Source organism: Amphiprion ocellaris, chromosome 21 (assembly GCF_022539595.1).
Source record: "Amphiprion ocellaris isolate individual 3 ecotype Okinawa chromosome 21, ASM2253959v1, whole genome shotgun sequence".
NCBI classification, from domain to species: domain Eukaryota; kingdom Metazoa; phylum Chordata; class Actinopteri; family Pomacentridae; genus Amphiprion; species Amphiprion ocellaris.
This window is the reverse complement of record NC_072786.1, coordinates 9,594,905-9,607,953: the sequence shown is the minus strand read 5'-3', so window position 1 is coordinate 9,607,953 and position 13,049 is coordinate 9,594,905. Positions and strand designations below refer to the sequence as shown.

Below are 13,049 nucleotides of genomic sequence, written 5' to 3'. Positions count from 1 at the left end.
TCTCCTTTTTGCCCTCCACCTTCCTTAACCCCTTTTTCATCTCTAAACCTGTCCCCTCTTAGGGTTTTTCTGCCCCACCCTCGCTTCCTCACGATCCCTCTCTCTCTCCTTCTCTTGCCTCTCTTGCCTCCCTCTCTCTCTCTCTCGTGGGCAGCCTCCAGTGAAAGGGGAGCAGGAGGGCGGAGCGGCGACGGGGCTTTTTCTGGGACAGGTGCCAATTCCAAACAAAAGACACAAAAAACCCCAAAAAAGAGTGAGATAGTTCCCAACCACGGGGTTAGGAGAAAAAAAAAGTGGCATGTTTCAAGAACTGATTTGTAGTAATTACACGTGTGTGCGTGTAACTATTCTCATCTTGCAGGACTTTTTTTTTTCTTAATTGCATGAGTGAGTAGCAGCAGAGATCTTGAATTTTTCCCCCACCGCCTCCTCCTCCTCGCTGCTCTCTTGCTCCCGTGAAGGCATTTGAGTTTCGAGCGGGGAAAAGAAGGAGGGGCGGGTGGAGTTTGGAAGGGGCAGATGGAGGCGGAGCTTTGCTTCCTCTCCTCCCTGCCGAGTCTTCTGCATTATTCATATGCCCGGGCCAGTGCCGCGATCTGACTGGCTGCCTGGCTTAGCATTCATCCGACATTCAGCAGCTCTGTTTGCTAACATTCCTCATTCAAAGCCTTGTTAACTGCCAGACGGGAGGAACACGCGACTCCATGGGAAACCCACATGGCCTCCCCATTGTGGCGGGCCCTGACAGTCTCAGACTAGGAGGTGGCAGACAGGGGAGAGCGACAGGAGCTGGTTTGTAAATATCAGAAAGCAGTTAGCTGAGGTTGGGGAGGTTACCCGAGGCTTAGAGACGGGTTTGAGGGTAAGGTGGCCAGATTGTCAGGGTAAATCCCAGACAGACAGGCGGACAGACGCGTAGAAAAGGCGTTGAGGCAGACAGGGAGGCTGGTACTTTCTGGGACTCTGAATGGGTCTCTCGTTGGCGTGCCCGCCTACTCCTTGCAGGGAGTGCAGAGCTGTGTGACTGAATCCGAGCTCCTTCTCTGCCCTTCTTTACAGAGAGGATATGTGGACGTACTGTGCAGCGACCGACGGGGGCCCGGCACAATGAGCGGCGGAGATTTCTGCGCTTTATCCCGGATAGGCGATCGCTGTGCCGCGGACCCAGTTCGCTTCAAAGTCTCAGTGGGTAAGTCAAGAGAAGAGAGAGTGCGTGTGGGTGTGGAGGTAAGTGTGTGCATGTATGTGTGTGAAGCATGCACACATGCAGAGGGTTTCTTTTTTTTGGCAAAAAACAAAAAAACGGTGAGACATGAAATGAACGCCAGGAGCTGCATCGTTTGACCCTATCTCCATGTTGGCGTGTTTAAACGCTGTGTCTGGGTGTTGCTTCCTCCAGGGCTACATGACTATCCAGTGTGAGGAGGCTTAACTAAATATAGGCAAACCAGGGGGGAAACGTGGCATGGGCTTTGAACATTTCGACGAAACCGAGCTAATCTCCTCTCCGGTGCGCCGCTACCTGTAGTTTTGCGCTCAGATCGGCCTTTTTTGTGCTTGGAAGAGAGACAGTTTTGGAGGGAGCAGATAGGGACTAGTGCTGTAATGTTGGGCTGAGGGCCAGACAAGGCCTGCTACACAAGGCCGAGCCCCACCACAACGCTCTCTCTCTCTCTCACCCTCTCCCCCAGTCTCTCTGTATGTCTCTCTCTTCTTTTCTCTGCTGGTCAGCTATCAGAAAACTACTAACCGCCATTCTCGTGTTTAGCGTTGCCATTAAAACCTCACCTTATCGGAGGTTTATTGTCTATAATCGAAGGTTAAACATCAGAAAATGGGTCGGCGCTGACACGTGGCCCCCTGGTAGCTTTAATATAGCTCGAACAGGCCCTCTGGACACCCCGTTTATTATACCCTGATAATACGGGCCAACTTTAAAGCGTTCGTTTTCATTTTTTAAATTTTTCTTAACAAGAAAATGCTTCCAGGTTATTAACCAATAGACTATTTCCTCGTTAGTTTGGTTATACAACTTGCAGACTCCATGAAATAGAAAACAGTGTAAGCTAAATGCACAGTATATGGGTTGTGCTCGTCGCCCGCAATTGAGCGACGATGTTTTTTAAAAGAAATCTAAAACGTTATATTGTCACTAACATGAGCATCACTGCAGCTTCATCCCTGAGGAGGAATATCAGCTCTAATTTTGTCTGTATTAGATCAGATTTTCCACATAATTAAAAAAAAACCTGACCCGCCACACCCCTCGTCAATGCCATCCAGCATGGCATCTTTTAATTATCGCCCATAAACCAGTTTTTCAAACGCTTACTAATTGAAAATCCACACTGATTGTCGACAGGGCTTCATGTTCTTGAACACCTCAGCACATCAGAGTCGACCATGACCAAAAGGTAGGAGTGGAGGCAGCGTGAGTCATCACAGATAGCTCTAGTCATCCCACCTACATCCTATGTTTGACAGGCCTATTCATCCGCCACTCTCGCTCTACAGGGTCTGGCACGAGCTCCTCCATCACTGTCACCCTGGCAGGAAATCCTGACGTCGCTTCCCGCATTCGGTGCATCCAAACCTTCCTCTGAGACCCTCGGTTAGGGGGAGAATTATGAGTTAAAAAGAGCAGGATTTGGACGAGGAACACGTCTTTGTTGGACTCCAGTTGGCTCACAAGGTGCAGCAGTAAAATCTGCAGTAAAGTCAAATACAGGATATGAGTGACTGTTGGTATTTTTTTACTTTTATTGTCTATTTCTTACCCACGTTTTCCATGTAATGCACATACACTACTGTACATACATTTGTGTGATGCTGCATTGCGTAAACACGCTTTAACGTGCTTTTTGTAACTCGAAAACTGTTGATCGTTTTGTTAACTTTGGAAGAATTTTACAATATTTTGCAGTGTTTTTCCCCGTTTCTCATAGGTTCTCTGCATACTTTACAATCTGATTTGCCATGTTTATTTATATCATAAACAAAAAAGTGTATTTCCTCAAAATATCAGAAGACCTGCAAACAATATTGGATCTGGAGAGCATGAGATAAACCAGAATTACATATTTTTCATGCAAAAACTGTCACTAAGATGTAGTTTGTGAGATTTAATGCAGTACTTGCGGAATCTTAAAGAGGTTCTGCGTTGAGAAAATGAAATTATAGCAATTGTGAATTAGATTTTAACATCTCATCTGCAGGTCTGTTTAATAAAACATGTCGACGCTGCAGAACATGACAAAAACAAAAGGGAAGCAAATGTGAAAATCACACTACGTTTTGCACCAGACACACAACACACACACAGACACACACATGCAGGCAAACACCCAGACACATTTGATGCTATGTACCCCACAATGAACCCTAGCTCCTAAGATGAATGGGGTTCCCACGCCTCTCCCAAGGAGTGCAGGGCACAGCCTCCTCCTCTGAGCATTCACACACACACACACACACACACACACACACACACACACACAATGCATGAACTACAGATGGCCACACAGTCTCACACAAACACGAGTTCATTTGACTACGATACAAAGCCACACACATGTAGTAAAAAAGTGTCGTGACACGTTTTAAAAAACACAAATACTTAAAGTTATCATCATAAATATTATTCTGAGAGCCTGAAGCCACGACGCCAGTTTCAAAGATGGAGTCGCTCAAGCTCCAACTCGAGATGCAACTCGCCAAAATTTAAAAACATTTTATTTATTTTTTTTTAAATCTTAGTTTGTTAAGCAGCAATCCAGAGAGGAAATGAGGTCTGAGGTTTGTTTTGGTTGTTGTGCTTTCAGTTGCATTTCAGCTTCTTTTTGTTTCGTTGTGTGTGTGTGTGTGTGTTTGTGTGTGTGTGTGTGTGTGTGTGTGTGTGTGAGAGGCGAATGTGTGTGTGCTAAAGTGTTGTTTTGCAGGGAGAATTTAAATGAAGCGGGTTTTTGTGGGAGAATTCAGTATTTTGTTTTCGAAAGGTTTTAGCAACACTACGTCCTTGATAGAGAGAGGGAGCGTGTGTGAGTGTATTTTTGTGTGTGTGTGTGTGTGTGTGTGTGTGTGTGTGTGTGTGTGTGTGTGTGTGTGTGTGTGTGGGGTGTTCGTGTTTATTTCTGTCCATGGTTTAAATTGTAAATTCTGACTTATGAATTAGAAAAGAATATTTTTGCAGTATTTATTTTAAACTCACTGCACATCTCTGTTACAGTTGAAATTAAATTGTGTTGAATTATTTCAATTTTTTTAATCGTGGAAAGAAAAAGATGGTTAGCAATTCAACAATAGAGTTTAGAGTGTATATTTTTATTCTTATAAATTCCTGTAATTTTACTGTATAATAGAAGTTTATTCTGAAATGTGTGTTTTATATATTGTGTGTGTGTGTGTGTTTGTGTTACACAGAGGGGGCCTCCTGTATTTATATATTTATTTATTGCACAACTAAGCATACACTTTTAAAATAAATTGTCAGCATAAAAAAAAAAATAGAGGTTTTATGTCTAGATAATTTTTTTTTCCCTAAATGCTGATTTTTTTTGTTTCTGGTATATTTTAAATTACGAAGTGCTTTTTTTTTTTTTTTTTTTTAAATGCAGTATTTTATTTTTAGACACTAAAATTGGCCCACAACAAAAGAAACCAAGCCAATTACGTAAAATTCAAATAAATGTTGAACAAAAAGCCGCAGCTTAATTTGTAATTCCACTGACACACAGTAATATAATGCCCACTAATCATTTTCTGGAGTGAAGGCTTTTCTGAGAGCTTCTTCAACTCTGGCCAATGTATGGTAATATAGTTATCCAGGCTAAATTCGGCTGCAGCGTTCTGACCCTTGATCACTCTAACATATGTTACATCAGCCTTAATGATACACTCAAGTAGCTGCTTGGCAGGTTTATGACCTGAGCTCTACATGGACACCTTGGCGAGTGTGTGCACATTTGTGGTTATATCTGAGCAGCATTGTGTGTAACTATATTTATGTCTGTTTTTCTCTTTCATTTGCAGACTCATTATTTGGGATTTTTCTTCCTGATCAGACATTCGTATCAAGGTTGGTTGAGCAAATATTTTATTATTTCTTTTATCTCTGTTTCGTTACTGAATCCAAGTTTCTATCTACTTAACTCGCTCACGAATTCTCACACTCCTTTTCCCTCGCTTTGAATATGCATCGTTTGGCCTCCGCTTTTAGCTGCCTGAAGGCGCCCAACAATCCCCGCAGTTTGACGTTAGTTTATCGAACACAATCGCCCCGACCACGTAACGGCGGACGTGGAAGCTCGGAGTGGCGCGTCTTGTCAAAACCAGCTCTGGCGTGTTGTGTGTGTCATGTCATCTGAATCAGTAAGTCTGTGCTGCAGCTCAAAGGTAATCTCCTCAAAGGAAATTAGTCAGGAAAAGGGGGAAAGAAAAGCCGTCAGCCTAAAGGTCAAATGAAGATTAGAAGGGAAACAGTACACGAGGGCACCCCGGCTGGCACCCCGGAACCGCACAAAGGCCTCATTGTGAGGGGAAACCTTCGGCTCTGCACTCGGTGGGCCTGCAGGGTTGTGGAGACATGACACCTGTTGGCGGTTTTGGTCAACTGCACGCAAAAAAAGTGACAGGACACCTTCACAGTGTGCTCAAACCTAAATTTCATTCCAGGGCACATGAACACATCGACAATCAGCAGACTTTCCAAACAAATGCAGTCACGGGTTGGATTCAGGGTCATGAGTTTCTATCTCATGTTGTTCCCTTTTATCCGCATAGTCTTTCCAGTGACGTGACTGAGCATGTGCGTTGACGTAGACGTCAAAATGACAACGCTAGACTTTAGAGAAATAAAGCCATGACTCGTGATTTATGTCTGCTGATTTTTCAGTTTTATTCCAACCTTCTGCACAGTCAAAGTCCACTCGCTTCACAGAGTGCAGTGGTTAATCTCAAATAATTGTCAGGATAAGTCTTGACAGTTAAACACGGTTTTACAGTTTGTGGCGCCATGCATCCAAAACGTTGGATCGACATTTTTTTTGGAAAGCTGTTTGACGGTTTATGGCTACAGAGAGTTTCTCAGTTGTGCAGATCTGTAGTTTTCAATCTGATTATTTTTTATTACAAACTGCATGCTAACACTATTTTGAACGGATTGAACAATACACTTGGATATATTTTAATACATTTTTTTAAAGTTACTGCAGTGAAGAAAAGGCACATTAATCTAACACCCTGCTGGTGTGTAAGTTTGTGATTAAAAGTTTGGATATTCCTGAAATGAGTGAGTTCACCCAAGTTAATAAAAATGTTGCCAAAAATATTTCACTTATTCTGGTAGTTTGAGGTTAATTTGTTTGAGCTTTGAGATTTCTGCCTCCTCCCAAGGTAATGGAGGTTTTTGGTGCATTGAATCAGTCTAATAAGAGCATATTTCATGAAAAGTTTTTAAGTTACTGCGGTGGAAAGGATATATATGGTCAAATATGAATTATTTATTTTAACATCCTGTTGGTGTGTAAGTTTGTGATTAAAAGTGTGGACATTGTCCCAGTGTTAAAAGATTAGCTCAACCAAATTACTTAGAAAAGTCACCAAAAATACTTCACTTACCTTCGATAGTTGTGGGTTTATTTGTTCGGGGTTCGAGATTTCAGCCTCCTCCCAAGATGATAGAGGTTTTTGGTGCAATAAATCAGTTTAAAAAAAGACATATTTTATCAAAGTTTTTAAAGTTACTGCAGTAGCAAAATATGCAGAGTTAAATGAACACCATGCTAGTGTATAAGCTTAAAAGTTTGGGCATCATTAAAAGATTATATTACCAAAATTACAAATGAAGCTATGAAAAATAGTTCACTTGTCTTTGGTAGTTAGAAGTTAATTTGCTCGAGGTTTGAGAGTTCAGCCTCCTCCCAAGATAACAGAAATTTGTGATGCCGTAAATCAGTTCAATAACAACATATTTTATCCGAGTTTTTAAAGTTACTGCACTAGAGACGATACACATGGCAAAATATGCTGAATTAATTTAACACCCTTCTCGTATGTAAGTTTGTGATTAAAAGTTTGAACATTATCTCAGTTTTAAAAGATTATTTCTCCCAAATTACAAAAAAAAAGTTACCAAAATTATATCACTTTGGTAGTTTTAAGTTAATTTGTTTGGTTTTGAGATTTTGGCCTCCGCCCATGATAATAAAGATTGGTGGTGCATTAAATCAGTTTTGACTGCAGTAGAGATGATACACATGGCAAAATATGCAGAATTAATTTTAACACCCGGCTAATATATGAGTTTGTGTAAAAAGAGTAGCTCAAACAATTTAATATTAAAGTTGCCAAAAACATTTCACTTGCCTTTGGAAGTTTTGGGTTAATTTGTTCGGGCTTTGGGACTTTAGCATTCAACCAGGATAATAGGGGTTTGTGGTGCATTAAATCAGTTCAATAACAGATATTTAGGACTAACGTCATTACAGAAAGTCACCATTACTCTGAGTAATTGGGGCATTGTTTTTGGGACTAATATTTAGTTTTAATGTAATTTCTCAAAGCTGCGAGCACAAAAAGTGAAATTCAGTTGCCTTGAAGTGGAGATAAAGATGCAAAACCTTCACTAGTCTGTATAACTACAAGCCAACAGCGTTAAATGAGAAAATATGTGTAATTTAACTAACCCTTTAAGTAAAAGGCGTTCTCCTGTGTAAACCTGATCCACACATTAACAGGGCAAGTAAAAGTTGTGCACACAGTGGGCTCTACCTCGCAGGCCTGGACATTAAGTAGCTCATATAGAGGTTTGTGTGGCATTTATGGGATGACCGACCTGCAATAAAACAGCCGCAAACTGGTGCGTGCGTGTGAGGAGTTAAAGCAGTGACTCACTTTTATAAGTTCGACCCCACCTCGCTTCCTCGCGTCTCCCCAGTCGCTCCCCGGCTCGAGGGGAAACCACAGCAGAGCCGCAGCCTCTCGCTCAGGAAACTCCCTGAAACAACCACAACCTGCCGGCTTGACCTTTCAGACAAACACACACACGCTCAAACATACAAATTTATGCTCACAGGCGCCGACGTTTCCTGTGACATACACAAATAAGGTATATCTTCGTGGTTTTTCCTTTGCGCTAACAGAAGCCGACAGGTAACGACGCAGATAACCCAACGAGATCCACAGGCTGAACACACTCTCACTCATGTGTTTATATGCCGGCATGTGAGCACCTGTACACACCTGCAGCTGTTTACACGCAGGTAGCTCTCTCTGCCTGCAGATTCCTGAGCTGCAGCGCTTCTGCTGTTATGTGATGCTGGAGTGTCAGACAAGAAGTGAAAGTTTGACCCTTGAACACCCAGCAGCAGCTTCACTCTCTCCTCTCATTTGTCAGGAAACCTGAGAGGAGGCGAGCTGATGGACCGACGCCACAGAGGAGACGTGACCTGCTGAGCTCAGGTGACATTGAGGAAGTATTTGGAGAGCACACTCTTTGATTTGTGCTAATTAAGGTATGAAGAAATGATCAGAATCAGAAATACTTTATTGATTCCAGAGGGGAAACTTTACATTACAGTTGCTCCCCTTTCAAAAAAACAGTGCAAAATATATATACGAATAGAAAAATATGTCCTAAAAATACAAACATCGGTAGAAACAATATAGGCATACATGTAAAATGTGCATTTTTTTAAAAGAAAATCAAATGTTAAATCTGATAATGCTCTGACATCATATTGAATTATCTGTAAATGCAGAAAATTTAAAAAACTAAATCTGAAATAAAATATAACTTTATTACAATACTGTGAGAATAAACCAATAGTGGTAAATATTAAGTGAATAGTAGGAAAGAATTGAGTTTATTGTCATTTACACGGGTACATTAAAGTGTAGGTACATTGGAATTCTTGGTGCTTTGTAAAAACAAATTAAGGGTAAAAGTACGAGCAGCAGCAGAAGAGAAGCTATATATGAATCTATATTATTATAATAAAATAAATACACATTATAAAAAGCACTCTGTATAAAACAATATGAAAATAATGACTACATGGTGTCTAAACAGCAGCAAAAATGAGTAAACTAAAGTGAAACTAGAATACAATAGGAAAAAGTATCACTTGCAATGATATTACAGTAATAGACTAATATTTTACATGGTAATAAAATACTGCACATGAAAGAAAGTAACAAAATTCAGTTCAGTTTCTTAAGTCCACTGAGGTCAACTTACCAGAACTTTCATTTAGAAAATTATTTTGGAAAATATACTATCCAGTGAGTTAATGAAGTTTAAAAATGGCCTTTAAACGATGATGAAAGTTGGAGTTTCATCGATATGTCACATCCTGTTGAGTTGATGTGGCCACAGTGTGACCATGATTTTAATTTAGCTCCAAAAGTCCCCGAGGCTCGATGGAGGAGTCGTTCAAACCACATGGGCAAGTTTCTGGTTCCGCTGTTTGCTGCATGTTTCCCTTGCACTGCTACTATATGAAAAATATGGCCTTTAATCATCAATTTAAACATCCACTTACTAGAATTTTCTGACATTTTCACTGCGTCTCACACCTCTGATCAGCAGATATATATTCCATCTTTCAGGCCTCAGGAAATACTCAGCGTCAGGGTAGTTTTATGACACTACACCCGTCTTTTCCCGTTTTTTAGGTTGTGTTTCAACAGGTCGACAGCCTGATTCGCCTCCCGGAGATAAACTGTCCTTTGGGGTGAGGTAGTAGGTTGTATAGTTTTAGGGTCATTCCCAAGCTGTCAGATGACTATACAACTTACTGTCTTTCCTGAAGCGACTGTGATGGCGTCGTCTTCATCATCACGACCACAAACGGAAATATGACTTCTTGGAAAATACAAAATGTTTTTTGTTGTTTTTCTTTTGAAGTTAGACTTTTAAATCTCTTATTTTAACCTCAGACTGTCTGCAAAATGTTGGTGACTCTTATTACTTTCATTCTTTTTAAAGCTAAATCAGGTAAGTTAAATACCAAACTTAAGTTTTTAAGCTGTAAAGTAGGTGCTGCAGCATGTATATTTAACTTGGGACTATTCATTTTTATCATCTTTACTGAATTTATGTGACTTACATTTTTTTTTTCACTTTTTGCTTCATTTTTGGCTGTTAAGCTGCAACTTTAACTGTTATGTTGGTATTTTTTATGCAGAAACACAACATTTTAGCTCTCAAGGCTCATTATATCCTCTCAACAAAGCAGTTTTGTCTCCATCGATGAGCTCTGACGTCCGGTTCGTCTCCCCCGCTGACCCGTCTGGGTGACTCATGGTGTTCGTACAGGGTGAGGTAGTAGGTTGTGTGGTTTCAGGGTTGTGATTTTACCCCATCAGGAGCTAACTATACAACCTACTGCCTTCCCTGGAGGGCAGCAATACGTCACAGGACCGTCCTTTCTGTCGCCTTTTCTACTTACACAACATGGAAAGTCTCATTTACTGAACTTGTTTGAATTCAGAGTGAATTTGAAACTGAACTTTTGTCATGTTTTATTAAGAAGTAATGGAAGAGCAAACAATGACTGGAGCCTGTTCTGTGTGGTGATAAGAACTGTACTGATCTGCAACAATAAAGTCTGAGTTGGTGGAAAATTTTCTAAAAAGTGTCGTCTTATTCTGAGCTCATTATGCGCTCAAATACCCAGTGCTTTCCACTCTTTAGAAAAAGTTTCAAATGCAGAATTTGTCTCTTTTGCTTTAAAACAGTTTCTTAGATTTTTTTTTCGTGTACGATGTCAGTGACACTGCAGCAAATGAAAGTCAAATTTTAGATGACAATTGAAGCTGGAAAAATCAGTTTAACCTTAAATCTATGGAGTCATACGCTGTTCAGTTTACATCCCAAACTTCACCAAAGCTTTTATCTGGTTCACAGCTAATAAAACCACCTAATTCAGAAAACATGAGCGCATGTTTTCCTCGCAGATGGAGCAGGGGGACCAGGTGCCGAGGTGAAAAAAGCTGAAAAAAATAAATGGAAAAAATCATAAATTATCACCCTCCCACTTGTTTGTGTGAGAACACACTGAGTGTTTTGTTGTCTGGATTCACTGTGGAAGTCAACAGGAAAAGATGACAGCCAAAATACCCCAGTGAGTCTCAGGATGGAGGAGACGTGTCGAAACATTGTCATGCAACAGTTCGCAGTAGATGGCGCCAGATAGTGCAGGTTGTGTTGATGCTTTACTTGGGATGTTGGCAGCTTTTATTCAGTGCACAATTGTTTGATTCGTGAAGACTTTTGGCACATTGAAGGCCCGTCCTGATGACCCACATATAGAAGCTGACATAGAAAACATTGTGAAGAAACAGAGAAAAATACGTACGCTGTAACCAAAAGGTTTATTTTGCTAGAGGTCTCACATGCTGCACATCTTAAAATCACAAAAATGTACAGAAATCAACAAAAGGAATATGTTTTTTTTAACTGTTGGCTTCTCTAGTAGTATAAGGTGCTGTTAGGTGTAAATGCTAAATTATTCTTTGAGGAGGATTAGAGTTAGCAGGTAAAAAAGTGTACACCATACAGATGTGATTAAAAACTATTCCACTATCAAGGAAAAGATGTGAACCAGCAGAGCAGATAAATCTAGGTGTGCATGAAGGAGAGGAATCTATCTGATAGATGCCTGTGATCATTTTTACCTTGGCATGAAGCATAGGAGATAAGATGGCATTTACTGTTAACACGAACTCTGTCTGAAAACAGTCAAGAGGTTGGTGAACGATTTAATTTCAGCCTAAACTTTAGCTTCTTTGTCATTTCACATTTGCACTCAGACACAAGCTCAGAGCAGTAAAGTCAAATATTTTCGACATGTTCTCCAATCCAATACACCAGTTTCCAAGAAACATGTCCTAAAATGAGTCGTAATAAATGACACAGTGGTCACAAATCTACATTTTAAACATCAGCGCAAGATTTTGTTACACAAGTGATGCTCTGATAAACATTTTCTGAATCACAGTGAAAATACATCAATTCACGCTGCTTACAGGATATATTCAATAATGTGGCTGCTATCCAGTTTAATGGGAAATTAATCATTTATATATATTTTATATATATTTGTAATTAACTCATATAATAACAGGCTCTGTGACATACAGTATATGCAGTGGTGGCGACGGCACTATGGTCGTTTTGTTGTGTAAAAAGTGACAATATTTCACAATAGATAAATTACAAGTGAAAGTAGTGAAGTTTACTGTGGAATGTCAAAATGAGTTCTGGACTATTTTATATGCTAAAGACTAGATTAATCTATAACATTGGTTCACATATAAGATCTTCACGTATTGGAAAAAAAATTGCTAATCTATAAAATGACAATGACTGTTAAGGAAATGCATTGTAGTAAAATGTACAATGTAATAAATGTTATTTTAATAGCACATTCAGAACTAGTAAGTTAAATATTATGGTCAAGGCCATACAAAATTGCATGAAATACAAATTTAAATACTGAAATGAGTTAAATAATAAGATCAAGTGCTTGTGGTATTGTTAATTACGGAGATTTACCTAAATAATCAAGTTAAGATCTGACACAATTATACATTGAAAAGCCAAATGCAAAGATTTTTCTATTGGCAGCACATTGGCAACAGTGTAGAAGAAGAACTCCCTTTAAAACAGGAAGAAACCTCCAGCAGAAGCAGGTTTAGGGAGAACAGCTGTCTGTCTCCACCGGTTTGGGGTGAAGACGACAGACAAACAGGATGTAAACACTGGACAGACTGGTGGGACTGGAAACCTGTGCAGCTCCAGAACCAGAAATACCTGCAGCGAGAAGTTAAAAACATCAGTAGTTTATATGAATCATAGTCTATGATATGAATGTGTGGAAGAAATGAGGTGAGAGGTGAAACTAGCAGAGCAAAAGATGAAAAACGGAGTAAAATAAAGCAAGCGATCAACAGAAGACAGTGAGTGTAGATATGACGATTTGATTAATTAATGCCCTATAATGTATGACAATAATATATAGCATTAGAAATGAACTGCATACACGTTC

The 13,049-nt window shown here is 40.0% G+C and overlaps 1 long non-coding RNA gene across 2 annotated transcripts in view; it reads left to right on the top strand.

Moving 5' to 3' along the window:
* The window catches only part of LOC129347902 (uncharacterized), a 29,259-nt gene extending 24,256 nt beyond the window's left edge, over nucleotides 1–5,003 (top strand). Inside the window, exons 3-5 of one of the 2 annotated variants that reach the window (XR_008600241.1) lie at nucleotides 1,060–1,189; nucleotides 2,363–2,414; nucleotides 2,515–5,003. This is a non-coding gene — a long non-coding RNA (uncharacterized LOC129347902). The remainder of the gene's footprint in view (nucleotides 1–1,059; nucleotides 1,190–2,362; nucleotides 2,415–2,514) is intronic. The other variant, XR_008600240.1, reaches the window with a different exon arrangement.
* The last annotated feature ends 8,046 nt before the right edge of the window (nucleotides 5,004–13,049 follow it).